The 20094-nt window shown below is 40.0% G+C and overlaps 1 long non-coding RNA gene across 2 annotated transcripts; it reads left to right on the forward strand.

Annotated features, from left to right (window-relative positions):
* The first annotated feature begins 1127 nt into the window (after positions 1 to 1127).
* Positions 1128 to 12342, forward strand: LOC142784014 (uncharacterized). Of its 2 annotated transcripts, XR_012888558.1 has the most exons (4): positions 1128 to 1410; positions 4287 to 4396; positions 7680 to 7889; positions 12019 to 12342. It is a non-coding gene; the product is annotated as an uncharacterized LOC142784014 (long non-coding RNA). The 2 variants fall into 2 exon arrangements; XR_012888557.1 differs by having other exon boundaries at positions 1134 to 4396.
* The last annotated feature ends 7752 nt before the right edge of the window (positions 12343 to 20094 follow it).

Raw genomic sequence — 20094 nt, forward strand, 5'->3', positions numbered from 1 at the left:
TCAGTTCTCGAGTCCCTTCACAATAAAGCAGACCCAATGTTCCCCTTAGTCCTTAATTTTGTTATATTATGAAATAAATAAAAAAATAATACTGAAAATAAAAATACTAATTACTGTTGCGCAAAAAACACAGTCCCACATACGTACTTGAACGCAATATTGCTTTTATTTTGTTTTATAACCTAAGGCATTAGAAAAAATAGCAGTACAATAAAAACGTTGAAAAAAACAGAAAACAATTAATTTCGGCGGGACTCGAACCTGCGCCACTCAGTTGTGCTCGTGCACGTGAACCGAGTGCGTTAACTAGCTAAGCTATTCGCGCAGAACAGTAAAGTAGTGTTTAAGTTATGCATATAAATTTGCTTTTCACATGCTATGTGTTGGCATATTTATGTACGATATGGGATCGTATCTATTGTTGTGTGCATACGTTTTGTGATTGTATATACGTCACATGCTTTTCGCATGTCTTTCAACTATGGATTGCTGCCCCGCCGCGGATGAAAACAAGTATTTTTACATCCACACACAAGCTTGAGCAGTTGAAGGTTGTTTCCCGGGGCTCTCTCGCGATTGAGTCGGCCACCACAGGGAATTAGAGTGATACGCCATTAATCCCTGCATCTAGCTGTATTCCACTTAGTAGCTCTATCGCTTGATGACAAATCGAGCGCGGGGCGCGACGTTATTGCGCACGACCATGCCTCGCGTAGTGGCGACATCAGCTGATTGCGCCGGCCTGCTTGCTTCGATTTGCTTCAGAGCAAAGAAATGTCATACCTTGAAAGATTGCGTGCTGCACTATATCAAAATGTTACTGCTTTGTAGCCATCCTATTATTCATTGAGAATTGATAACTCTGACATCACTACTGTAGAGCTTTGCGTCGGCGACACGCACCGAACGTGAAACCACACTACGTCTGTCGTAGAAGCAGTAGGAGGCTGTCGTCTGCTAAAACAAAAACAAAAAAACCTGCGAAAATATTCATAAGTTGTAACATGTTTTTTGAATAACCGTTTATCACTTTTAAAGTTATTTTGCCAGATAACATACATTTTTTTAGTTTATAGCAGCGACAGATGTTTTTCTTCCTCACACAGATATCCAAGCCAAATCCATTCACAGCTAAAGCCACATGTTGTTTGTCTTTGTCTCCGTGGGTAGCTATCTCCTGTGTTCGCGCTGCTACACACGAGAGCACGAAATGTTAAATTTACGCAAGGAAGCGCCGTTCCTCGTTCGTGTGATGTGCTAAGATTGCGCCCTATTCTCGCGGTTGTTCGAGTGTGGATCAAGTGCGAGTCGTCCAAGGAATCGGCGGGTTGGGCGGGCGCTCGAAGGACTCCGAGGTGACGGCTGACGCCTGTGGTTGCTTCCCTCAGGACAGTGTGAAAGAAACTAAAGGTAAGGGGGACACTTTTTTATGTAGACCAAATATGCCACTCAGTGCAAGTGTGTGTTGCTGCACTCGAACGAGGCGTCGTGAAACGGCAACCTTACGCGCCTTTGCGAGTGCGGTTGCCGATTCGCTTTGACAACGCTAACGCTAGCAGAGCCATGGCGCATCGGCGCGGCCTTACTGGAGCTCATTCGAGACAACTGCGGCAACATGCATGTGTATGGTGATCGATTTTTTCATATGTGCAGTGTAGTGAAGAAGACGCACACGGCGCTTGCTACGTTGTTGATTAAACGAAGCCTGCAGGGCCATTTGATGGAAAGCAGCATTTTGTTTACGTTCGCGGGCGATACAACTCGTAACTTGGCTCGATTCACCTAGCCAAGCGCCTAAGTGGGTTGATTAGCATACGTTCACGGTGGAGCGTTATTATGCCCCTAAACAGGGGCGTGTGCTTGTTAAAAGATATAATGTGTGTGCCTAGTGTAGAGAGAGAGGTGTTCGTGCAATCTGCATATGTACCTGCAAGACGCTTTTGCTTGTAACCAATAATGTACCGGCCAGCACCTACATTGTACGCCTGACTTTGAAGAAAACTTGCATGCACAATGGGAGATTTTGTAATCTGCCAGAGTTGCTTTTTATAAAATAATACACTGCCAGCATGTTCAAAATATGTTTCGCTGCTGTGTGGCAGGGGTGCGGTTATCATGCTGTTGTGTAGTTGCTGATGCAAGCACCTATAGTTTTGATGCGTCAATATTTCTCATCTAACTCATCAGGTGTTTGGCTGTTTCAGCACAAACAAGACAAAGAGAGAAGGAAGACGGGTAATGACAGGAGGAGTGCCGACTTTTGTTTGCAGGAGAATACCCATGTTGGTGTATTTATTGTGACAGCCTTTCTGTGTTGCTTTCTTGCCCAATTTATGCAACAACACAGTTGTCAGCAATATGAGAGAGAACACTGAAGTTAGCTTTTAAAGATCAGGGTGACAAAACGCCTAGTAATTCACAGCACAAAGTAACAACAAAAGACATCAGTATGATTATTGTGGACGAGTACAGTCTTGCATCTAAAAAATATATTGTGCAAAATGTTGCCTAAGTAAGAAACCTCTCTATGTTTGCAAATAGTATGACGTCACTTCGAGCGCCGTGCCAGCCATTCCCTCCCTCTGTGCAAGGGCTGGTTGGCAAGGAAGTTGTTTGTGACGTTCCTGATAGACCACTGAGATGTATGCGATTCTAAACCTGTAGCCTAATATATACGTAATCTTTTGCGCAGTTACATCGCTGCATCTGACACCTACAACTTATTTGCATATTTACATTGCTCCCTTAGGACCTAACACACAAACTTGTTTGCATTGTCACTTCATGAATATCGAGCGGTAAAGGTACTGAGTATATGTGAAACAAGAATCTCTGCTTATTACATGAAGACATATGAGGCCTTCGATAAAACGAGTTATACCTTTATTGGGCTTGCGTACTCGTCGGGGCGATTCATACATGCAGCTTCAGCAAATGGTATCTTCCAGCCCGGTGACCATGCAATTTTTTTTCTGCACATAGCGCAAACACTGAGATGTACCCACTCGCAGATGGTCGCGTCAAGTGCATATTTACCTTGACTAAAATGTCGAATCAAGTTTTTTCATCGACCGGTCCCTGCCAAGAGTGCTAACGTCTTCGCAAACAAGACACATTGTTATTAACACTGCACACACCACACACAATATTCTCAGTTGAACCAATATTCTCAATACCTTTCAATGCACACTACATGCCGCAATCAACAATGCACATTTTTGAAGACTATGCCACTGTTCCTCGCACAGGCCACCACGTGTGTTCACTTCTTCAAGATAAACAGACAGCGTGGCAAATATTTTACCACACAGCTATATGTTTGCTGACACATACTACAGCTAATGTCGACATTGTAACGTGAAGTGTAAGCTTTGAAAAATGAAAGCTTGCCCCAAACACCGCACGACTGTACCGGGCTGAGCCACCAGCGGGAGTGTTTTTCCAGCCAAACCTTCTACATGTGCCAGTGACATCATGCTGTGACGTACCTCAGTAGGGGCCTATCGCTGCATACTTTATGTGAATGAGGGTCCTGTTAGTGAAAGCAGGCATTGTTGATTTCGTAACTTGTTCATTCCCAACTGGACCTTCATTTGCACGAGTTGTCTGACTGATATTCAGGCGAACTTTTATGCAATAAATTATACAGTTGGCAGTCTGCGCTTGCTCCATACTGTTGTTACTGGTGTTTCTTGTTGTTACTTTGCACTGCTCATTACTGCTCACCTACAGAAACTAGCCTATCTTGCTGCTGTTTTGGACAAGATGCAGCTGGCAAGTGCGATAGTGTTCATAACTCTAAATTCTCAAGCAAAAATTATCGTTTCATATTCAGTTAGTTGCATTCATATCAGTACATTATAAGATATCATTGATTAAAGATTAATCCGTGTTCCTTCACATAATGCTCACAACTTTTATATCAATTTGAATGGTGTTTATAAAAAACTTGGGTTTTAGCTAAACTTCATGCTCTTTTCTTGAACAGCTGACAAAACGCTATTGGATGCTTACTTGCCATGAATTGGACTGTGTTTGAAATACATTGCAATTCTTCACCGGACTGCCAGTACACTTCACATTGGGGGAACATTTATTAACCATGGATTGATTAATTAAGAACGGAAAGAAAGAAGCGGCAGGCCGGGATTCTTGATATTGGCATCCGTTTTGCTACCCAGCGCATTATCATGCAAACTTTTTATAGAGTGGTTATGCGTCTTGCATGTGTGTCTGTAAACCAAGAACTTTGGGTAGAACTATATTTTTCTTACAAATGGTTGCAGGACTGTGGAGGCTGTAGGGCTGCTTAGGAATGGTGTAATCCCTGGACATGTGTTCAACCTTGCTGCATCAGCTCCTTGGTGTTTTCACGGCATCTTTACAGATGTGTTGGGTGAGTAAAGCAAGCAGGTTTCAACACAAGAAAAAGTATAATATGGCAGCACCTCTTGTGCGTGCCTTACATCCCAAGTATATCAAATATTTATCTTGCACCTTGTGGCCTGTAATTTTTAAAGAGACACTTCTTTTTGCTTTATATTTGAGTCTTGATGCTTCGACAGCAATGTATTTGTGTTTGACAGCAAGTGTTCTTGAACAAATAACTGATCTCAATAATGGCAACACACCCTTACACCCTTCATACTTGGTCCTTAGCATAAGCTAGCACATACCTGTAGCAGATTCAATTATTCATTTTTTGCTGGGATGATAATGGGCAAGTAGCAAAGGCAAGTTCAGATTGGAGTGGTCGGTGACGTCTGTTTAGGCTCTGCCATATTGCTTTGCAACCAGAGTTACTTGTGGCCACATATACAATGAAGCCACATGACGTGCATTCTAAATGAGATTACCATATCACATTTCGCTGCATCTCAATGTGTGCCAAACAAATGCAGATATCATTAGCTTGCCACTATAAAGGGATACTAAACCAACACAAGGTTGAAATTTAGTCGTGGTGTTGCAGCTGTGTATGACTCTACAATGGATGCATAGCCGTGATAGTTTGTCTATATGTTGTCGCAATAGTAATGTTACACACATTGTACGATACAAAAGAGGTCCTCGCTTATTTCGCTTTTTTTCGCAATGCTTCTTTCTTGTCTCTTCTTGCCATGTGCTCCTCCTCACTGTACAAGGAGCAAGAGTAGTGGGCACACAAACACGCATTTAAAAAAAATGTTGTAAGGTGAGCACTGAGAAGCTGAACACTTCCGAAAGGCTCAAAGAGGTAAAGGTATTGTTTCTAGCTACTTTTGGGCACCCACAGCTAGTTGTGCTGCTGCAGTTAAAAAATGAGTTAAATGTTAAAAATTAATTGGAGGTGGTTTGGCACCCATAATTGCAGTTACATACAGAACTAGGTTTCAATGCGTAAGCAAAATCTGTTCACTCTAAATCAATCCTAATGATATCTGAAATTCAGGAAATATTCACAGAAAAGCTCAGGAAAAGGCTAAGTGGTTGCCCCTTGAACGTGAAGGAGATACCCTTCTTCTAAAAGGTCAATAGACAGTCTAGTGGTCTCGATATTACATGCACTATAAAATATTCTGGTGTGGTGCTTTTCATGCATGTTACAATGAGAGGGGTTTTTAATAGAACTGTTGTAACTTTGCCCTGCGTTGCTGAAATTTGTTCGCATAGTTATAATACATGAATCACTTTATGCCTTTTGATTTTATGCAAATGGTTTGCTGACCCAGTCGGTTTAACTTGATTTGGATAAAAACATAAATGCTGTAAACTTTTTTTTATTATACAGCAGGTTTATTTTTAAAATACGCGACCATTGATGTGAACACAGTTGGTGGCGTGCTTGATTAATCCTTCACTATCACCACTCTAACTACACCTGCTACAGTGCATAGTGTGACAAAAGTAATGGTACTTAACATACTGGCAGCATACACTATTATGTCTCAAAATGTGTTAAAAGGCCTGGTAAAAATGTGTGTACGTTTTTTTTCGCTCCAACTAAATATTCTGGTCTACTCAATATAGCTTCCGCTCTTTTAAGGTCCTCAAACTATTAGGTGTTTAAAAGAAGTATCAATGCCCTATGCTTTCTTTGTCAGCCTACTCACCACTCTAATAATGAGAATTACCCGACAACATTACCCAGTAAAATATAGGGATGTTATAAAAAGTAATGTCAATTCAATTGTCAAGAAACGTTGCCAAGTTACATTTTTGTTCACTTTTCTTTTCATAATTTTGTTAAAGTTACTTTTGATAACATCCCCTAGAATTTGTTTGGCATTATTTTCTACTAGTTCTCATTAAAATGTGTTTAACAAAGACAACAAACCCTTAAATTTATAGTTCTTTCCTTTACTCATGAATCTGAAACAGTGAATCTCAGTAATCTTAGCGGTGTGTGACTTGTTTTTTTTTGATCAGTTGTACATGTGTTCAAGTACATGCATTTAGGTGGGAGGGTGAACCATTGCCACCTCCTTTGAACAGCAGATTTTCTGAGAACTGACAGATGCATAATGCTGCCAAAGAAGTATAGGGATATTGGAAGTAATCGTAACGTAATTGCAATCGTAATGTAATTGCCAGTAGGCAAAAAAAAAGGTGTGCCACACTTGCCATAATGGTAACAAGCAGCGCTGAATGACTCTTCCATGTATAAATGCACATATATACCGTACAAAATGGAAGAGGGATAGCCGCCATGGTAGCTCAGTTGATAGAGCATCGGACATGTTATTCGAAGTTCGCAGGCTCGGTCCCTGTACAGGGCAGGTTATCTTTTTTCCTTCTACTTTTCTTTCTTCACAATTACAACACTTCTATTCTTCTTGAAGACTTTCTGGTGTAAAAAATGTACCTTATAATCTGAAGAGGCAAACAGAATGTGCCAGTGCACGAGTTAGCTCTTGTAGTGGTTACAAGTAAGATATGTTTTGAAGAATAAATCATTCTGCCACTTGCCTAAAGAATGGCTACAGGACATGGCACTGGATGCACTTTGTTATTTTTGAATCAAGCTATCTTGTATTTTATTTTTATAAATTACATGGGATACACATGACAGTATCACACACTTTAATGCCACAAAGTTTATGCAGCGAACAATGTTATAAATGCGAAATTGCATAAGGATAAGGTGAAAACTGCACCCTCAACGAGAATGTACAGGGAGCACAGGGTGCAGGCGTCATTCCTTCTGCCCGTGCTTTTCAAGTGCGAGCTGTTTTCTCCTCGTTCTGACCAACTAACTAAATTGAGATGTGTTGTTATAGTGCAAGAAGATGCTCCACGGGAAACTAGGTTTGTCTCAAACTCTGTGTGTGTCTTTCAATCTATATGGTGCCCGGTTCAAGAGTTCATGCAGACCAGATCGTGTAAAACAAGACCGTGTAAAATGGACCGTGTAAATAAAATAAAATGGACCATGTAAATAAACAGGATCGTGTAAAATGTCGTTTTCGTGTGCAACTGTAGTTGTGGTTGTGCTGAATGACCTTTCTTTATATACACTACATAACAAACTTGCTCCTTTAGAGTCGAGTGCATCTTTGGATCGATTGTAAATGTTTGCATATGCGAGACCTTAAGTTTTATAAGAAATTGCTCAGTGTGCCACGAGGAAGTGTGTGTTCAGCGAAAATTTGCATATCATTATATACAACTCTTAAAGCCTCGTCTTCAACTTTGTGCAGGTTGACTTTGAGTAGAAAACGAGGAGCACGAGCAGCCCCCAGAAAAGAGCAAGCACCCTCCAAGCTCCCGAAGCTCTCTTCGACAGGAACATCATGGTCACTGTGTGGCATTGAAAGCCATTGCAAGGTGTGCCTTATCAGTACACTGTGCTGCTCTTTCATCGCAGAAGACGAAGTTGACCACTCTAGAGGAACTTCATGCTGTGTATTGTGAGTGCTTCAGTGGATTTGTTTTTGTCCAGCCAGCAGTTAAGAAATCATGTGTCAGATTCAGCCGGGATGGCTAGAGGGAGTCGGGCAGGCATGTTTGGACATTTGTCTAGCCAAGTAGTGCCAATTTTCGCACTGGTCCTGTTGGAGTTACTGCCACAATCACAGAAGCTACGTAACCTCTCTAAATGTACAGATGTGTCGGGGAAGATTAGCTGCATTAGGTTTTTCTATAACTGCTAGCTGCCAACATTCTTCATTATATAGGAGTTTTGTTCCTCACTTATGGGTGTAAAGTCCTCCACAGAAAAAATGCAACACGTCTACTTCCAGAAGGCTCCAAGGCCCTACTTGTAGGTTTTTTCGGCTTGTATCATAAGCACCTCGTTTGGGTGTACATGAATATTTTATAAACATGTACAGCGAAATATTTGGGTGGCCGGTCGTTTTGTCGTTATCATGTTCCTCGCAGTATTCTTAAGCATGTTGTGCATTACGTTGTCAATCTGGTTCATGTGCATAGAAGATATTACGAAGTTTTAGGCTACAGTATAAAAAGCCTGGAAGCAAGCTATCAATAATTTTTTAACAGAGTTGCTTAATCTCATACATGATACATCACTAAACTTTCGTGGGTATTCATCCATGTAAGCTCGTCTTAGTGTTATCCAAAATGAAGATGTGAGTCGACAGATGGAAAGATCTAGTAATCAGGGTGAACAGTGGAAGTGCCTCAGACAGGCTGGCCGATGTTGCGATAGGAGGACCTAATTTTTAGTAGTCACCTTGTCATCCTTGGCGTGTTAGTTTAAATAAGTTCAGTAATGACATCATCTTTTGCTGTAGGCGTGTGTGCCTGTTGGAAATGTTTGTCTGAGAAAAAAAAACCTATAATGCAGAAGAGTGCAGCCTTTGCTTCTTTTCAAGTTAGGTTGCGCTGACACAAAGTGTTCTCTCCTCCAAAGGGAAGCAAAAAAAAGATAAATGATAGAAAAGAAGAAAAAAGAAGAAAGAAAAGGGGGATGCAAAGTAAAAGTAGTGCTACACTGCTCCTACTTTGCATCCCCCCTTTTCTTCTTTTTTTTTCTCTTGTTTTCTTTTTTCACGTTTTTTGTTACATTTGCATTGTCCCATCTAGTGCATGAATCAATGACACATGGCTTTGCTATAGCAAAGATGCCTATGTGGTGTTGCATTGAACAGTGCATTGTACTTCATTCAGTTAATTACAGACTGATCAGTCTTGCAATAAGTGCTTCCTGTCTATCACCACATATGTTCAAATGAAAAGTTTGTGCTTGGCTCTTAGTATGCTGGTATATAGCTTGTGTCTTGGACTACTCAAAATGAATGTTGTTTTGCTGCTGTTTATGGTAATGAATTTATCCAACATGAAAATATCTTGCCTTGCGAACTTTGTCGGACCTGCCTTTCTTTTTCTTTCCTATGCAGGCATTGTATGTGAGGGAGGCAGTAACAGAGAGGTGATAGCTTGAGCTTCGGAAGAATAAATGCTGGCAGTGAAGCAATTACACATCAAACATCCCAGCCATTTTGCCGACCGTACTAAATGTGTTTTGAAAAAAAAATATTGTGCTCGGTTGCTGTATTAAAAACAGCAAAATGCTAAAATATATCGCAGAGAACAAAATATTAGGCCACGTTGGTGCCTTCTGGACTTCCCAGGATGTCGTCTGGGTGTTGTTTATAAAAAGTAAAAAGTGTTTCGAAAATACTGCCTCTTTTACACCAAATTCGGTCTAGGTATTAAGTAAAGGTGATTGTGTGTAGTGCATGAAGCTCAGTAATATTAGTGCAATTTTTTTGCCACATCAAAAGCAAGGAAGCAGTTATTTTTATATGGCAAGTTATATGATTACACTTTGTCTTAAAGTAGAAATGAATTTTTGAAGTTTTCTTATGAAGGCTGTTTTCTGCATTTGATATACGACAGCTTCCGTTCAGAAGTTCTCCATGGCCCTCAATAGGAGACTTCAAAAATTATTTTCCTTATTTAAAAAAAAATTGTAATGATAACACTTGCCATGTAACAAGAACTGTTTATTTGCTTTCAACTTACACATAAAAGTAATTTTCAATTAGACAAACACACAGCTCAAGTTGCATCTCAATGTGGACAAAAACGATTATATAGTGATATTTGTAATCTGGACCTAACATTATTTTTTTTCGTGAAATATAACTTCTGTGCAGTGAGTATTTGTGGCTCAAATATTCATACAAAGTGCAGTATTGCCATACAAGAAATGCAAACGATAAACAGTTTGGCTGAATTCTTCAAAGCCTATGTAGCGGAAAAATTGCACTAATGTTACTCGACTTCAAATACTTTAAGAAGCACCTTTACCTAATATGTAGTTCAAATTTGATATGGCAAGAAAAAGCAGTACTTCGAAATTTTTCTCACAAATAACACCCGCACGACATTCTGCGAAATTCTGATGGTACCCACGTGACCACTACTTTTTTCTCTTCAAAACATTTCTGCAAATAGCTATTTTCAGAAGAGTAAATTACCATCATTTTTTAAACTATACATCTGTGATGGTCGCCAGGCAGTATGGTTTGTATGTTTGGTGTAGAATAGCCCAGTGCGAAAAACAACAAATGTCTGAGCATCCTTTGACGCTCGGGCAATTTCGAAAGCATTTGTTTGTTAGCAGCAATTCAGTTAAGCCCTTGTCTGTATGCTTAGGCCCAGAAACAAAACACAAGTAACCAAAGTAGTCCTAAGAGTCATGCAGTCTCGCTGTTCCAAGGCTTGTGGAGCCTAATTTAGTGCAAGCTTCACCATGTTTTAAGAATTCAGATTTAACCAACAGGTTTTGGAGGCACAGTGCATTTTCAGCTAACTTGTTTCACACCAGTTACTTTGATAAAAGGCGGGAAGTAGAGGTAAATACCATTTTAAAGGCATTGTAAATAACAAAAAGGACTGCTTTCTTTTTTTGTGTGGTGCTTTGCTGAACGCTGTGCTTTTTGTGGTATAGTTCATTGTCTAGTGAACAGAGGCCTTAAAAACTAACATTAGCCATGTTGAGGTCGATTTCTTGGTTATAGTCATAGTAGCCATATTAAAAATATATGACTTCAACCTTGATTGTTCTTTTGAAGATGTTTTCTTGCATAATGATATTTCAGAGTCTTAGTCAATTTTGTTATAAGAAAACGTGATGTCATAATAGGGTCACTTTTTGTAGGGTCGTTCAGTTCTACCTTACCTTTTATATTCCTAATAGAGCAGTTATTTTCAATATTGGTATTTAAAATGGAATGAGCATGCTGTATGTAGTAAGGTGTAAGCACTTACAGATAGCACATGCACACAACTTTTCTGTTGGCAGTTTATTTCTGTTATTCTTGATTTATATGTGGGGTTTCACGTCCGAAAACCACGATATGATTATGAGAGACGCCGTAGTGAAGGGCACTGGAAACTTCGACCACTTGGGGTTCCTTAACGTACACCCAAATCAGCACACGTGCCTACAGCATTTCTGCCTCCATCGGAAATGGAGCCGGGATTTGATACCGCGACCTGCGGGTCAGCAGCCGAATTTCTGGTACTCTTGCTCCCCTATATGTGTGCAGTTCGGTTATAATTATCTGGCTTGCACAGATTTTTAATGGCACCTGCCTTGTCCTGCTTGCTTTCATGGTGATTTTAACCTTCATAAGTTACATAGGTTTAACTCTCAAAATTGTTCAAGATGCCAATTTTGTGCACAAACTGTATAGTATAAAGGCAGCAGATATACATGCACACACTATTAAATGTACAATGAGAGCTTTCACTTGCAGTTTCTAAAGTTTTACTGTGCAGGAAGCAGTTAAATCATAATTTCATAAGGACATATTAATCGATTATCTCTACCATTGAAAAGCGTGACAACCTAGTTATTTTCACTGTGGTAAGCATGCTGTTTTCTTTGATGTGGCAGAACAAATTTATACACTCATTCCTTCCATTATTCACATATGCATAACTTGAAGGATTGTGTGCCTTACATTTTCAGTTTCATTCTGTGTGTTATATTTCTTGTGCATGTGAACTAATGTGCTAACATGTGTCTCTGACATTATTTGTGCCAATTATTTTCATTTCCAGGTGCCTATGAAGGACACATAAGTTCTATGGCAGTGACCTTCCAAATTTACAGCAGTGCCGGAGCCTCAAGCAGCATTTCGCCGATCTCAGAAGGCGTTCATGATACAAACACAGCGCCACACTTTCACAGTGCTATGATTATTATTTATGTTTAAACATTTTGTTCTAAAATTGCTGTTACATTGTGTTTTGTGCCACCATCCTGTGGCTTAGGTGGAGCTCGTGAAATTACGGTGTAGTCACCTCATTTGTGTACCATCAACACTGCAATGTCACCATTCACAGCTGGAGCATACAGACAAATAAAAAAATATATTGATTGTAGCAGGGCTGGTGTGTATAATAATGCTTCTCTATTGATAATAATAACTTTATAAGTTCTTTAGGTCTTGCATAGAACACTGCAATAATGTGTTGCAATGTAACCACCATTTGTGATCGCTAGCATGTTAATTTAGTAGTTTTGTAATGTATTTTATTTGAAAGGTAATTTTGCTTCCGCATCACGACAATTAGAAAGATGCCGATAATTCAATCCCTCATTAGGTAGCTTCTTAACACATTTGTTTCTTTCAAGCCTTTGTTTACTCATCAAGGCTGTTTCAGATAGCAAACATATTTCACCTTCATGCAACAGATTAAGAATGAAATATTCATATATATTTCTACACAGTACTTGCTTTTGCAAACAACGTGAATGGCCAATTGCTTTTACTCGAGATCTAGGATCTCCATTTGATCTTTGCAAAATGCAGCAGATAGCTGCATAGTTTCTGCATTATGCTAACTTCCGTAAGCTGCTTATCGGGTAATTTAGCATGATATGGCGCTTTCCGTAAGCTGCGGATGTCCGCATCTTTTCGCATGATATGGCGCTTTCCGTAGGCTGAGGATGTTCGTATCTTTCCGCATGATGCGGCTTTCCGTAGTCCAATAATTGCGTATGTACGGATCCGTATATGCGGAACGTTTCAGTAGGGAAGTGCGATGGTTGGGTTAGGTTGAGTTATGTTAGTTTAAGCTAGGTAGCGTCGTGATACCACCAAAAACGACGTCATATAACGAGATAGTGTTGTTTTGTTGCGAGTACGAAACTGCGATAGGTGAAATATTGTGAAAGCACACAAAACGGCATGAACTAGCCAGATACTTCGTCTTGTACCGTTACAAGTGCGAAACTTCTATATGGTGATATTCTCATGAAAGCGCATGCAAGCATCGTGAAACCTTGAAGAACGATGTCATTTAGCGAGATACAGCGTTCTGTACTGTACTAAGTTGGTGAAAAACTGTGAGGTCATGCAAATATCGTAATTGTGAACGAAACAGTGTGACAAAGCGTTTTTAGAAACAAGTGCGAACGTTAGGATAGGTCAAGTTATAAAGCGTCATAAAACCGCAATAAACAACGTCAGCTTTTGAGATGCAGTGTTTTATACATTACAAGTTGGAAACTGTGATATCTAATATGAAAGCGCATGAAACCATCTTAATGTTGCAGAATGCATTGCAAAGTAGCGAGTAAAACGTTTTCTAACGATAGAAGTGCGAAGTTAGCTTAGGTTGAGGTTTAGGCTAGGTAGCGTCGTGAAACCACCAAAAATGACGTCATCCAACGAGATAGTGTTGTTTTGTGGCGAGTACAAAACTGCGATATGTGAAATATTGTGAAAGCACACAAAACGGCGTGAACTAGCCAGATACTGCGTCTTGTACCGTTACAAGTGCGAAACTGCTATATTGTGATATTCTAGTGAAAGCACATGCAAGCATCGTGAAACGTTAAAGAATGATGTCACTTAGCGAGAGACAGCGTTCTGTACTGTACTAAGTTGGTGAAAAACTGTGAGGTCATGCAAATATCGTAATTGTGAACGAAACAGTGTGACAAAGCGTTTTTAGAAACAAGTGCGAACGTTAGGATAGGTTAAGTTATAAAGCGTCATAAAACCGCAATAAACAACGTCAGCTTTTGAGATGCAGTGTTCTTCAGCGTTACCATACGGGAACTGCGATATCTAATGTGAAAGCGCATGAAACCGTCGTTATGTTGCAGAAAGCATTGTAAAGTAGCAAGTAAAACTTTTTCTAACGCTAGAAGTGTGAAGGTTAGGTTAGGTTGAGTTATGTTAGTTTAAGGTAGGTAGGGTCGTGAAACCACCAAAATCGACGTCTTAAGACGAGGTAGTGTTGTTTTGTTGCGTGTACGAAACTGCGATATGTGAAATATTGTCAAAGCACACAAAACGGCGTGAACTAGCCAGATACTGCGTCTTGTAGCGTTACAAGTGCTAAATTGCTATATTGTGATATTCTAGTGAAAGCGCATGCAAGCATCGTGAAACCTTAAAGAATGATGTCACTTAGCGAGATACAGCGTTCTGTACTGTACTAAGTTGGTGAAAAACTGTGAGGTCATGCAAATATCGTAATTGTGAATGAAACAGTGTAACAGAGCGTTTTTAGAAACAAGTGCGAATGTTAGGTCAGGTTAAGTTATAAAGCGTCATAAAACCGCATTAAACAATGTCAGCTATCGAGATGCAGTGTTTTATACATTACAAGTCGGAAACTGCGATATCTAATGTGAAAGCGCATGAAACCATCGTAGTGTTGCACAAAGCATTTTAAAGTAGCGAGTAAAACGTTTTCTAATGATAGAAGTGCGAAGGTTAGGTTAGGTTGAGGTTTAAGCTATGTAGCATCGCGAAACCACCAAAAATGATGTCATCTAACGAGATAGTGTTGTTTTGTTGCGAGTACAAAAACTGCGATAGGTGAAATATTGTGAAAGCACGCAAAACGGCATGAACTAGCCAGATAGTGCGTCTTGTATCGTTACATAAGCGAAACTGCTATATTGTGATATTCTCGTGAAAGCGCATGCAAGCATCGTGAAACCTTAAAAAACGATGTCATTTAGCGAGAGACAGCGTTCTGTACTGCACTAAGTTGGTGAAAAACTGTGAGTTCATGCAAATATCGTAATTGTGAATGAAACAGTGTAACAGAGCGTTTTTAGAAACAAGTGCGAATATTAGGTTAGGTTAAGTTATAAAGCGTCATAAAACCGCATTAAACAATTTCAGCTATTGAGATGCAGTGTTTTATACATTACAAGTCGGAAACTGCGATATCTAATGTGAAAGCGCATGAAACCATCGTAGTGTCGCACAAAGCACTGTAAAGTAGCGAGTAAAACGTTTTCTATTGATAGAAGTGCGAAGGTTAGGTCAGGTTGAGGTTTGCGCTAGGTAGCGTCGTGAAACCACCAAAAATGAAGTCATCTAGCGAGATAGTGTTGTTTTGTTGCGAGTACGAAACTGAAATTTGTGAAATAATGTTAAAGCACAGAAAACGGCGTGAACTAGCCAGATGCTGCGTCTTGTCCCGTTACATGTGCGAAAGTGCTATATTGTGATATTCTCGTGAAAGCGCATGCAACTATCGTGAAACCCTAAATAACGATGTCATTTAGCGAGATACAGCGTTGAGTACTGTACTAAGTTGGTGAAAAACTGTGAGGTAATGAAAATGCCGTAATTGTGAACGAGACAGCGTAACAGAGCAATTTGAGATACAAGTGCAAAGGTTATGTTAGGTTAAGTTATGAAGCTTCCTAAAACCGCATTGAACAATGTCAGCTATTGAGATGCAATGTTTTATACATCACAAGTCGGAAACTGCGATATCTAATGTGAAAGCGCATGAAACCATTGTAATGTTGCAGAAATCATTGTAAACTAGGGAGTAAATTGTTTTCTAACGCTACAGGTGCGATGGTTGGGTTAGGTTGAGTTATGTTAGTTTAAGCTAGGTAGCGTCGTGATACCACCAAAAACGACGTCACATAACAAGACAGTGTTGTTTTGTTGCGAGTACGAAACTGCGATATGTGAAATATTTTGAAAGCACACAAAACGGCGTGAACTAGCCAGATACTGCGTCTTGAACCGTTACAAGTGCGAAACTTCTATATTGTGACATTCTCGTGAAAGCGCATGCAAGCACCGTGAAACCTAAAGAACGATGTCATTTAGCGAGATACAGCGTTCTGTTCTGTACTAAGTCGGTGAAAAACTGCTAGGTCATGCAAATATCGTAATTGTGAACGAAACAGTGTAACGGAGCGTTTTTAGAAACAAGTGCAAATGTTAGGTTAGGTTTATTCATTTATTTATTTATTAGAATACCCTCAGGGCCCGTAGGGCATTACAGAGGGGGTGGGTACAACATATATAACACACAAGAAAAAAAGACAAAATAAAGAAACAAGTATCAGATGCGGAAATCAGGAAGGCAACATAAGTCAACTAAATATGTATAAGAATTCAAGCACATACAAGACAAAGATAGATAATGAAAACTGCGTATAGTTACAAGCATTGCTGAGAAATTGCAGTCTTGAATAACAAAGGGTCTGTTATTGATACAACGGAAGAGGGAAGGTGGTTCCAATCGGCGGCTGTTTTCGGTAAGAAGGCTGCTGAAAATAATTTGGTGCGGCAAAACGGAATGGCAACCTTAAGCTGATGATCAATGCGCGATGAGTGGTATGACGGTTGTGAATTGAGGTCTCGCTTCATTGATGGATTGTGAAAAAATATCTTATGAAAAAAAATGCAGTCGCGCCAGTTTCCTCCTGACAGTTAAATTGGGTAGGTCAAGGTTAGATTTCATTTCTGATATGCTAGCAGTACGGGAATAATTAGAACAAATGAACCGAACTGAGCGGTTCTGAACAGATTCTAACGCGTTAATTAAATTTTGCTGCACGGGATCCCATATAGCGGACGCGTACTCAAGCTTTGGGCGAATTAGTGATCGGTATAATAGAATTTTGAGAGACAGCGGAGCGCGAGAAAAGTTGCGGCGTAAGTATCCTAGCGTTCGATTAGCGTTATTACAGATGTAGGTAACATGCGTGTGCCAAGATAGATTGTTGGTAATGTAAACGCCGAGGTACTTATATGAAGAGACATGCTGGAGGGGAACGGCGTTAATTCTGTAGGTACAGGGGGGAGAAATAGATCGCCGGGTTATTGACATGCATTTAGATTTGTTAGAGTTGAGAGTCATAAGCCATTTATTGCACCAGGTTGAGACAGTGTCAAGGTCTGACTGTAGAATGTGGTTATCATATTCATTGTTTATTTCGCGGTAAATTACACAATCATCTGCAAATAACCTTATAGCGGAGTTAACGCTGTCTGGGAGATCATTAATATATATAAGAAAGAGTAAAGGGCCTAATACGGAACCTTGGGGTACGCCGGATGTTACTTTAGAAAGAGGTGAGTTATAGCCATTAGTTGTTACAAACTGAGTGCGATTAGTCAGAAAGCATTCAATCCATTTAGGAATGTTCGGGTCAATGTTTAAGGTACTAATTTTCAGGAGGAGTAATTGGTGAGGTACTTTATCGAAAGCTTTTTGAAAGTCAAGAAAAATGCAATGCACAAGTGAGCCGCGATCTAAAGCCGATGCTATGTCATTAGTAAAATAAAGAAGTTGGGTTTCACATGAGTAACTTTTTCGGAATCCGTGCTGGTAGGGAGTAAAAAAAGAATTTGATTCTAGGAATGAGACAAGGTTGGAGTAAATTATATGTTCTAACATTTTACAAGGAACACTGGTTAGGGAAATTGGTCTGTAATTGAGAGGAGACTGTGTTTTACCAGATTTGTGCAGAGGGACCACCTTCCCCACCTTCCAGTCAAGCGGCAAAGTGGAGGTCTGAATAGATTGCGAAAAGATTAAGGACAAGTAAATTGATGAATACAATGCAGTGTTTTTTTAGAAACTTTGAGTTGATCTCATCTACGCCACAAGAAGAGGATAACTTAAGCTTGTGAATTAAAATTTGCACTCCAACGGCATCAACGGTAACAGGATACATGGGTAAAAAATCACGACTAGGCATTTGCGGCAACGCAGAAGCAGAACAACTTGAAAAGGAAGTAACAAAAAAATCATTTAATGCAATGCAACACTCTTCACAGCGAACTGGCTGCCCGTCTGAGTTCGTAAGCGAAATGTTTTTCTTTTCCCTAGGTTTAACAGTTTTCCAAAACTTAGAAGGGTTGGTTACAAGAATTGAGGGAAGGGTATTATTAAGAAAAACGCGCTTGGCTTCCTTGATAGCTGCTCTGTATTCGGAAAGGACAGATTTGTACACGTGCCAACGGGCTAACGAATTAGTCTGCTTTGCCTGACGGAACAACCGTTTCTTTTTATTCCGCAATTTTTTAAGTCAGTTGAGAACCAACGGGGGCGTTGGCGACCCTTGATAACGTATGTGGGAATGTATCGCGTGATTAAAGATTCAACTTTCATTTTGAACAAGTTCCAGTTTTGTTGAACGCTGCGATCAAAGAAGCCATTAGCAAAGCTCTCGAAATTCGATTCGAGTTCACTGTTGATTGAGTCATAATCGCCGCGTGAGTAGTCTTTTATTGTTTTCCAATTGTTTGACCGACGCCTTAAAGAACCTGTTAGATTGAAGTGCACGAAACAATGGTCACTTATGCCTGGGATATATGAAATAGAATGGACAAGGTCAGGTACAGTGGTGAGAATCAGATCAAGAACATTTGATGAATTGGGGCCCATTCTTGTTGGTTGCGTTACGAGTTGGGTAAGGTTAAAGTCTTCGCACAGTTCCACGAAAGGTAAACTGTCGGCTGAAAGTGAGCTTAATGAACAGGAAGGAAGTGACCAGTTAATTTTCGGGTAGTTAAAATCGCCTAGAATAAAAACAGGTGTATGCGGGTGCCTTTTGACAATATCATTCAAAGCATCATGCAGTTGCTCGCAAAAAACTGGCGTCGCACTCGGAGGGCGGTAACAGCCACAAAATATGACATTTTGATAGTTGATATGGAGGGAAACACAGACAAATTCTAAAGGTGATGCTATTACTATATGGCTAGAAACTATATAATCAGCTACGGCTATAAGTACACCACCTCCTGGCGATTCTTCTCTATCACATCTGTAAATGGTATAATTATTTTCACAATCGAACAGATCTACACTTGCAATGTTAAGGGTAAGCCAGGTTTCCGTTAACAATACAACATCGGCGGCGCAGTCATCAAAAAATGAAGATAATGCATCCCGTTTGTTAAGAACACTTCGTACGTTAGAATATAAAACTGAGTAGTTACGATAAGTAGCCGAGGGGTGAACTTTGTTAGGATAAGAGCGTATCTTCGTCGGCATGCGTAGCGGAGGACGAAGCTTCTGATGGGTTCTGCGCATTTGTATGCAGCTCACAAACGCTGTCGGTCACCGGAGAGTACACAAAGCACTTTTAGAAACAAGTGCGAATGTTAGGTTAGGTTAAGTTATAAAGCGTCCTAAAACTGCATTGAACAATGCCAGCTATTGAGATGCAGTGTTTTATACATTACAAGTTGGAAACTGTGATATCTAATGTGAAAGCGCATGAAACCATCGTAATGTTGCAGAAAGCATTGTAAAATAGCGAGTAAAACGTTTTCTAACACTAGAAGTGCGAAGGTTAGGATAGGTTGAGTTATGTTAGTTCAAGCTAGGTAGCATCGTGAAACTACCAAAAACGACGTCATATAACGAGATAGTGTTTTGTTGCGAGTACGAAACTGCGATATGTGAAATATTGTGAAAGCACACAAAACGGCGTGAACTATCCAGATAGTGCGTCTTGTATCGTTACATGAGCGAAACTGCTATATTGTGATATTCTCGTGAAAGCGCATGCAAGCATCGTGAAACCTTAAAGAATGATGTCATTTGGCGAGATACAGCGTTCTGTACTGTACTAAGTTGGTGAAAAACTGTGAGGTCATGGAAATATCGTAATTGTGAATGAAACAGTGTAACAGAGCGTTTTTAGAAACAAGTGCGAATGTTAGGTCAGGTTAAGTTATAAAGCGTCCTAAAACCGCATTGAACAATGTCAGCTATTGAGATGCAATGTTTTATACATTACAAGTCGGAGACTGAGATATCTAATGTGAAAGCGCATGAAACCATCGTAGTGTTGCACAAAGCATTGTAAAGTAGCGAGTAAAACGTTTTCTAACGATAGAA

Source organism: Rhipicephalus microplus, unplaced genomic scaffold, assembly GCF_043290135.1.
Source record: "Rhipicephalus microplus isolate Deutch F79 unplaced genomic scaffold, USDA_Rmic scaffold_13, whole genome shotgun sequence".
Lineage (NCBI taxonomy): Eukaryota > Metazoa > Arthropoda > Arachnida > Ixodida > Ixodidae > Rhipicephalus > Rhipicephalus microplus.